The sequence below is a fragment of the Ranitomeya imitator genome, chromosome 5 (assembly GCF_032444005.1).
Source record: "Ranitomeya imitator isolate aRanImi1 chromosome 5, aRanImi1.pri, whole genome shotgun sequence".
Lineage (NCBI taxonomy): Eukaryota > Metazoa > Chordata > Amphibia > Anura > Dendrobatidae > Ranitomeya > Ranitomeya imitator.
In genome coordinates this window covers 402,963,160-402,973,319 of record NC_091286.1, presented here as the reverse complement: position 1 = coordinate 402,973,319, position 10,160 = coordinate 402,963,160, and the positions used below count along the sequence as shown (strand labels likewise).

At 44.9% G+C, this 10,160-nt stretch overlaps 2 pseudogenes; both read right to left on the bottom strand.

Moving 5' to 3' along the window:
* Window positions 1–3,153: 3,153 nt before the first annotated feature.
* Window positions 3,154–3,362, bottom strand: LOC138640225 (U2 spliceosomal RNA; annotated as a pseudogene).
* A 1,888-nt stretch (window positions 3,363–5,250) lies between these two features.
* Window positions 5,251–5,459, bottom strand: LOC138640132 (U2 spliceosomal RNA; annotated as a pseudogene).
* Window positions 5,460–10,160: the final 4,701 nt, after the last annotated feature.

The window sequence follows — 10,160 nt, the reverse complement described above, 5'->3', positions numbered from 1 at the left end:
CTGCATCATCAGGAGACTAACACGCTGAACTTCACCCACGGGGAACATGTTAAAATGGGCCAGCATCTTTTCTCTGAAATCGTCAAGGGTATTAGGCTCACCTTCATACATTGGAAGCCACGGGCCACCCGGGGTATATGGCATCAGCACAGGCATGATGGGCGCCACTCCTTGCACCGCTGCGCTACCGGACTCTCTATCGACACTCTGTCTTTCAGCTGCATTAGCGTCGCCGGGTGCTGCGGCGTCTCCGTGCTGCGACATACTGTGCCCACTTAGTTAATCCGGACCCTTCCGGTCCTCACTTCCGTCGGGATAGTGTAGATTCGTTCCGCTGTGCAGCAGGATTGGTTTTCCCCTTGCTCTGACGTCAGAGCGCTCAGCTTGGTGCCGCCCACAATGACACGCCCCCTGCTGCTCCCGCCCGCCGCGCGCTCTGTAATGGCGGATTCTGAAGCTTTTCATTAGTTGTGAAATATGCAAAAAAAATGTGATATGAGATGGTTTACTGTATGTAAACCATGTCTCATATTGTGACGCCCAGGAGACCGGGGTACCCAGCACCGGACCAATGGGGTTTGTCTCTTGAGGGGATGTCACGGGTGGCTTGACCTGGTGCTGTGGTCTCAGGCAATGCACAGTGTAAGGGGTATCGTGAGGGAACAGGCACTTACTTGATCAGCAGCAGTATCTTGCGCTGTATGAAATATTAATATATATACATATATGTGTCTCACTGACATATACTGTATATATATACCTATTCTATGTGTACACATTTATTCTACCTATTCTACTGTAAGCTGCCAGTGTGATTTTACTGTACACCGCAATGAATTACCGGCTTTTCTCTCTAACACCGCTGCGTATTTCTCGCAAGTCACACTGCTGGTCCGTGTGTAATCCGTATTTTTCTGGCTTCCATAGACTTTCATTGGCGTTTTTTTTTGCGCAATACGGTGACAAACGCAGCATGCTGCGATTTTCTACGGCCGTAGAAAGCCGTATAATACTGATCAGTAAAATACGGCAGATAGGAGCAGAGGCATAGAGAATAATTGGGACATTTGTTAGGCGTGTTTTACGGATGTATTTTATGCGCTCATACGTCCGTAAAACTCGCTAGTGTGACTCCAGCCTTAGAGTATATTTTCTGTGGCAGAAAGTGGCTTGAAGAGATATAACGGAAAAAAAAAAAAAGGGACTGTCCTACAATTACTATCTCCCTGCAGTAATCTCAGCAAAGTATGGCAGGCAGCAATAACAAGGAGTGGACTGCTGCACAAAAAAGTCAAAAGTGTGGACAAACAAACAAGATAGCTGTGCAGAAAGGAAGGAGCAACAGGATTTGTGCTTTGAAAAAAGCAGTTGGTTTGCACAGCGGCGTACAAACAGCAATGCAGCTATCAGGGAGCCTTCTAGGGCAGCCCAATGAGCTACAGCGCTGAGGAAAAAAAAATTTAGCCTCCACTGTCCCTGCAAACAAAAGGAGGTGTTGGACAGTGGAAATCGCTACAGCACAAGCGGTTTGGGGGTTAATGTACCCTGCCTAACGCTATCCCTGCTTCTGATGAAGCGGCAGCAACCTCTCCCTATACTCAGATCAGCAGCAGTAAGATGGCGGTCGGCGTGCACGCCCCTTTATAGCCCCTGTGACGCCGCAGAAAGCAAGCCAATCACTGCAATGCCCTTCTCTAAGATGGTGGGGACCAGGACCTATGTCAACACGCTGCCCACACTCTGCGTCCACCTTCATTGGCTGAGAAATGGCGCTTTTCGCGTCATTGAAACGCGACTTTGGCGCGAAAGTCACGTACCGCATGGCCGACCCCACACAGGGATCGGGTCGGGTTTCATGAAACCCAACATTGCCAAAAGTCGGCGACTTATGAAAATGAACGACCCGTTTCGCTCAACCCTACCCAGGGCTCATTGTGACACGTGAGGGTTCCAAGCCCAATGTGACACGCTAGGGTTCCGGAGCATGGCCAAGGGCCCATTGTGACACGTGAGGGTTCCGGAGCATGGCCAATGGTCCATTGCGACACGTGAGGGTTCCGCGTGCAGATTCTATCTAATGCAGGCAGCGCACCTGGTTGCCAGAAAGCATTAGAATACTCACACAGGTGGAGATAGGCAGCACATTCAAGATCAGCACAGAGACAATGTTTCCTTTCTTTAAATACATATACACCAAATGTAAAAGTCAGTGGTCCCCAAGAGGGAGACAATGTTTTACAAAAGAAATCATGCTGTCACAAACGTGGTATGTATGGCAGAACTACTTCTGGGTTACTTAAATTAAAACACTAAGCACTGATAGCAAGGGGCCTAACTTTGCAGACGATATATTTGCAACGCTGTAACAAAGGCCAAATACGTGTCCACATCTTCACACACCGGTTGCAACCAGTAAAGAGAGATTGATTGATTGATTGATAGATTTCATATTGAACGCAATACAATGCTTGGCATGCATAGGTGCAAACAATGCGCGCGCAAAATGTTGCAATTGGTCAAGTTAAATCTAGCAAAATGCATTTGGCATCTGAAATGTGTAACTTTGACCCTGAAAAGAATTCACATAATGGGTTAAAACACAACTAGAGCAAGTACAAAGGAGGGCAACAAAATTAATAAAGGGGATGGGAGAACTACAATAACCAGATAGATTAGCGAAATTAGGATTATTTAGTCTAGAAAAAAGACAACTGAGGGGCGATCTAATAACCATGTATAAGTATATAAGGGAACAATACAAATATCTCGCTGAGGATCTGTTTATACCAAGGAAGGTGACGGGCACAAGGGGGCATTCTTTGCGTCTGGAGGATAGAAGGTTTTTTCACCAACATAGAAGAGGATTCTTTACTGTTAGGGCGGTGAGAATCTGGAATTGCTTGCCTGAGGAGGTGGTGATGGCGAACTCAGTCGAGGGGTGCAAGAGAGGCCTGGATGTCTTCCTGGAGCAGAACAATATTGTATCATGCAATTATTAGGTTCTGTAGAAGGACGTAGATCTGGGGATTTATTATGATGGAATATAGGCTGAACTGGATGGACAAATGTCTTTTTTCGGCCTTACTAACTATGTTACTATGTTACAACGTGTGCTGATTTCAATTCAATCTGAATTTGGAAGCCGGATCAGAGAAGGAGTGCACTGTTTCCAGAGATACCGCAAAAACAGGTCAATGCGTGGAGTGGACAGAGCAAGCTCTTTTTCCATCTCCCTGTCCTAAAAATCCATTTACTATATAGTCTCCAATTAGGAGACGTATCAGATATTAAACTGATAAGAACAGATACTACAATTGATCTTGAGCGGCGACGACGACGATCAATCATAGCCAAAAGGCGATAACCAGAAATGGTTTTGTATTTGTGCCGCCCCAAGGCCTGACACTGATCCTTCATCCTAGCCAGAAGGCTAAGAAGCCATAACCAGAAATCATCTTGCACTTGTGCTGCACCAAGGTCAAACACTGATACCCTTTGGGGAGATTGAGCAAAAGATTGCCCTGAGGAGGACATTTTAGCAAACCGGACGCCTTCACAATGACAGATCTGCTGTATGTTCAAGCTGTGAGCCACTCGTTTTTAATCTGCATAACCCCACCTATTGTAACCCTCCCCCCTCTTTGTTCCAAAGTGCACTACTTACTGAGTGCCAGGAGGAGGTGTGCGAGAGGGAAATTGAAAAAACAAACATGAGAGCAGCTGTCTTCCCTTAGCTCTCCTGATGCTGGGTATAGACCCTGCTGCCTACTTATCACCATGCTGCCCGCCGCTGTTCCAGCAGCAGACTGAAGAGGACTGCCACCGCACTGCTTTTTATAGGTCTAGGGCCCATTGTGACACGTGAGGGTTCCAAGCCCATTGTGACATGCGAGGGTTCCAGAGCATAGCCAAGAGCCCATTGTGACACGTGAGGGTTCCGGAGCATGGCCAAGGGCCCATTGTGACACGTGAGGGTTCCAAGCCCATTGTGACATGTGAGGGTTCCGGAGCATGGCCCAGGGCCCATTGTGACACGTGAGGGTTCCAAGGCCATTGTGACACGCGAGGGTTCCGGAGCATGGTCAAGGGCCCATTGTGACACGTGAGGGTTACGGAGCATGGCCAAGGGCCCATTGTGACACGTGAGGGTTCCGCGCGTAGATTCTATTTAATGCAGCTGGTTGCCAGAAAGCATTAGAATACTCACACAGGTGGAGATAGACAGCGTATTCAAGATCAGCACAGAGACAATGTTTCCTTTCTTTAAATACATATACACCAAATGTAAAAGTCAGTGGTCCCCAAGAGGGAGACAATGTTTTACAAAAGAAATCATGCTGTCACAAACGTGGTATGTATGGCAGAACTACTTCTGGGTTACTTAAATTAAAACACTAAGTACTGATAGCAAGGGGCCTAACTTTGCAGACGATATATTTGCAACACTGTAACAAAGGCCAAATACGTGTCCACATCTTCACACACCAGTTGCAACCAGTAAAGAGAGATTGATTGATTGATTGATTGATAGATTTCATATTGAACGCATTACAATGCTTGACATGCATAGGTGCAAACAATGCGCGCGCAAAATGTTGCAATTGGTCAAGTTAAATCTAGCAAAATGCATTTGGCATCTGAAATGTGTAACTTTGACCCTGAAAAGAATTCACATAATGGGTTAAAACACAACTAGAGCGAGTACAAAGGAGGGCAACAAAATTAATAAAGGGGATGGGAGAACTACAATAACCAGATAGATTAGCGAAATTAGGATTATTTAGTCTAGAAAAAAGACGACTGAGGGGCGATCTAATAACCATGTATAAGTATATAAGGGGACAATACAAATATCTCGCTGAGGATCTGTTTATACCAAGGAAGGTGACGGGCACAAGGGGGCATTCTTTGCGCCTGGAGGATAGAAGGTTTTTTCACCAACTTAGAAGAGGATTCTTTACTGTTAGGGCGGTGAGAATCTGGAATTGCTTGCCTGAAGAGGTGGTGATGGTGAACTCAGTCGAGGGGTTAAAGAGAGGCCTGGATGTCTTCCTGGAGCAGAACAATATTGTATCATACAATTATTAGGTTCTGTAGAAGGACGTAGATCTGGGTATTTATTATGATGGAATATAGGCTGAACTGGATGGCCAAATGTCTTTTTTCGGCCTTACTAACTATGCTACTATGTTACTATGTTACAACGTGTGCTGATTTCAATTCAATCTGTATTTGGAAGCCGGATCAGAGAAGGAGTGCACTGTTCCCGGAGATACCGCAATAACGGGTCAATGCGTGGAGTGGACAGAGCAAGCTCTTTTTCCATCTCCCTGTCCTAAAAATCCATTTACTATATAGTCTCCTATTAGGAGACGTATCAGATATTAAACTGATAAGAACAGATACTACAATTGATCTTGGGCGGCGGCGACGACGATCAATCATAGCCAAAAGGCGATAACCAGAAATGGTTTTGTATTTGTGCCGCCCCAAGGCCTGACACTGATTTTTTTTTTTTCCCTCAGATGGGAAGTTCCACAGTCAGGTATCCAAAACTATATGGAACTCAACTCCAAAAACAGCGTGCCACATACTCAACGTAACCGCTGTTCCCATCATCATTGGAAAACACAACAAAATGTATTGTTAACAACCAAAAAAAGCATCAAGATACATTAACAAAATGTTTCCACTTTTTAGTTTTCCAAATTCCCTCTGCATCCACCTCCCCTCTCCTCCTCTGATCACACACAAAGCAAAAATACAATTTTCCCAAAATGATTCTTATACAATTTTTAACCTCAATATCCTTCCTTTTATACACATACATATTCCTCATATCCCACAATACCTCTTTTATACATGCCATCATCAACCACAATACTCTCTCCTTTTCCCCACACATACCCAATCCAAACATAAAAAGCTCAAAATACAACAGATTCACCTCACACAGCTCCTTACACAACAGACCCAGACCTGCAATCACACTTCTAGCATACTGACAATTCCAGAACAAATGCACCACACTCTCACTCCCACCACATCCACTCCTCGGACACTTCTCACTCCTTACTAAACCCCGATTTTCAGAAACTCCCTCACCGGCAACAGCCCATGCAATGACTGCCATACAATCTCACTCTGCCTATTTGTCATACCATTCATACGTACCTTCTTCCATACTTTCTGCACATCATCCCCTCTTACCAATTTAAGATCTGGCAAGGACAGCCTGTGAGCTCGTCCAACAAAAATGTCACATTCCACCTCGCTACACTCAATCATCTTATATACAGCTTTCTTCTTTTCTAACAATCTCACATCCACATCACACAGTTCATACTTCACTAAAAATTTGTAAACCCACACATACCACACAGGAACCTCAAAAGCCACTGGGCTCCTAAGATCTCTTTCACGCCATTTCAAACAAAACAAGAAATTTCCAAACAAAAACCTGCACATAGATGCATACTTCCCATCCATCCTAATCACGCCTAGTACAAACACCATAATATTCACGCCGAAAAATACATTCAAATTTGGGAAACCCAGTCTCCCCTTATCCAAACTCTTCATAACAATCTCTCTCCTTGCACGCTCCATACTTGAACCCCAAGAAAAGACAAACCAAACCCTATTTAATCTTCTAATACACATGTAGCTTGGTGGAAAAACCATCGCAACATACAAAAAAATAGGTAACACAACACTCTTAATAACTAAAATTTTACCAAAAAACGTAAGATCCCTCAAACTCCAAAAATTTAACTTACGCTCCACCCTCTCCCTCACATCCACCCAGCTTTCCTCTCCATCCAATTTCTCTGAAAATTTCACACCCAAAACCTTTATCGATCCACTCACCACATTCACTCCAGCATCATCGCTCAGACTCCTCCCCCCAAAATTCTTACACTCACTCTTCTCCCAATTCACTTTAAAAGCAGATGCTCCAGAAAAAAATAGAAACCAACAACTTCACACGCCGTACCGAACACTCTGAATCACACAGCACACACACATCATCCATATAGCCACTCATCTTCCACTCTCTCCCCCCACCCCCCGGTACTTGCACACCCCGAATCACCTTAATAAAGTTACGAAATAAATACGATAGAGGACAAAGGGCACCCTTGCCGAACACCCGAAAATACATTTACTCTCCTCCCCACATTTCCATTCAACAACACACAACTATAAATGTTCTTATACAAACTTCTCACTCTCTCAACTAACTCAGAAGGAAAACCCATCTTCACCAACACACTAAACAAAAAACCATGTGCCAATCTCTCATACGCCTTCTCAAAATCCAAACTCAACACATACACCCCCTTCTTACGATTCATGCAGTCCCACAAACAATCTCTCAACATACACAAACTTCCATGTATTCGTCTTCCAGGCACCGCACAACATTGCTCCTCACCCACCACACTCCCAACCACGCCACGCATCCTGTTAGCCAAAAGTTTTGCATAAATCTTATAATCACAATTTAGCAATGTGATCGGCCTCCAATTTTTTAGGTTTTTCAAATCACCTTTTTTTGGCAATAACACAACCACCCCTGCACGCATACCATTTGCCACCTCTGCATTCGCCCACATATACTTACATACATCCACAAAATCTTTCCCAATCACATCCCACATCACACGATAAAATTCCACCGGTAAACCATCCTCCCCCGGTGTTTTATTCAACGCCATGCTACACACCACCTTCCATACTTCTTCATCCGTCACATCACCCATCAAACTTTCCCTTTCTATCCTATTCAAACTATTTTCCAAAACACTCAGCACCTCACTCTCCAAACCTTCATCCCTCCATTTCACAGCATACAAATCATCATAAAACTTTGCCACTTCCTCACACAAGTCCACACCACTCACTTCACTTCCATCCATCCCATTCAAAACATTCATACTCTGTCTCTTCCCAAAAACTTTTTTAAAGAAAAAACGCGAACACTTCTCATTCTTCTACAAATTCTCTATTTTGGCCCTGTACACAATACTCCTCCTTCTTTCTAACGAAAAATCATTCACTTCTTTTTTCACTTTTACTAAATCTTCACTCACATCCATCCCTCCGGCCCTCAACTTATACAACACACTCAGTCTTGCATTTAAAAAAACAAACCTTTCTCTCTTTGCAGCCGCACACTTGTACCCGAGTGTTTAAAAAAAAACTCTTGGTTTTCCATTTAACCCAATCCCACCATTCACACACATTTCTGAAATCACTCCTGCACCCACACCATTCTGCATGTCTTTCATACTCCTCTCTCACACCCTCTCCTTCCAGCAAAAGGTACTGTCACACTAGACGATATCGCTAGCGATCCGTGACGTTGCAGCGTCCTCGCTAGCGATATCGTCCAGTGTGACAGGCAGCAGCGATCAGGCCCCTGCTGGGAGATCGCTGGTCAGGGAAGAAAGTCCAGAACTTTATTTCGTCGCTGGACTCCCCGTAGACATCGCTGAATCGGCGTGTGTGACACCGATTCAGCGATGTCTTCACTGGTAACCAGGGTAAACATCGGGTAACTAAGCGCAGGGCCGCGCTTAGTAACCCGATGTTTACCCTGGTTACCAGCGTAAAAAAACAAACAGTACATACTTACATTCAGCTGTCTGTCCCTTGCCGTCTGTTTGCTGCACTGACTGCTGGCCGCAAAGTGAAAGTGAAAGCACAGCACAGCGGTGAGTCACACAGCGGTGACTCACCGCTGTGGCTGTGCTCTGCTTTCACTTTACGGCCAGCAGTCAGTGCAGCAAACAGACGGCAAGGGACAGACAGCTGAATGTAAGTATGTACTGTTTGTTTTTTTACGCTGGTAACCAGGGTAAACATCGGGTTACTAAGCGCGGCCCTGCGCTTAGTTACCCGATGTTTACCCTGGTTACCGGGGACCTCGGGATCGTTGGTCGCTGGAGAGCGGTCTGTGTGACAGCTCTCCAGCGACCAAACAGCGACGCTGCAGCGATCCGGATCGTTGTCGGTATCGCTGCAGCGTCGCTTAGTGTGACGGTACCTAAACTCACATTCAACTTCCACACACCTTTCCCAGCCACTTCATTAACATGCAAATCCAATTCACACTTCATACACACATGATCTGAAAAAACACACTCTCCTGTGCATAACTAACAGGAATCAGATTTTTTGAAACAAAACAATAATCCAATCTAGACGCCACCCTCCCACTATCATAAAAAAACGTATTTAACAAAGGAGTTATCTTGCATGCACGCTGCATATCCTTTAAACCAAAATCACCCACCACATCCATTAACACTTTCCCTGACACATCCACATTCACACTTCCCACATCACAGTTCATATCACCCACTATCACAACAGATACTCTCCCTGGAATAAAAAACTAAATATTTTCAAATAAAACTTTACGCTCCTGTTTTTCCACAGGCGCATATACGTTAATAACACAAAAACGAACATTTCTAAACTCAAAATTAGCCAACACACACCTTCCAACCTCAATCACCTGTAGTGTGGCTAAAGGGTGTCTAATCGACGGGAGATATGTGTCACATAGATGGCTTGCCGCTGTGATGTAACCATAGCTAGCTATATGTGTTTCAGGACCTGTGGTGATGTCACAACCACATGTCTAGTCATGTGATGGGTTCTGGGTGTGGTTAGACATATAAAAGAAAGTCTAATGCTTAAAGGGACTCTGTCACCTGAATTTGGCGGGACTGGTTTTGGGTCATATGGGCGGAGTTTTCAGGTGTTTGATTCACCCTTTCCTTACCCGCTGGCTGCATGCTGGCTGCAATATTGGATTGAAGTTCATTCTCTGTCCTCCATAGTACACGCCTGCGCAAAACAATCTTGCCTTGTGCAGGCGTGTACTATGGAGGACAGAGAATGAACTTCAATCCAATATTGCAGCCAGCATGCAGCCAGCGGGTAAGGAAAGGGTGAATCAAACACCTGAAAACTCCGCCCATATGACCCAAAACCAGTCCCGCCAAATTGAGGTGACAGGTTCTCTTTAACACAGTGGATATGTGTGGAGGTGCTAGCCTCCAGAGTGTGTTAAGGCTGAGCCTGAAGGAATGGACACTTGTTTTTTCCCTTTGCCTGAGCTAAAGGCTATTTGTTTTCTGTTTATG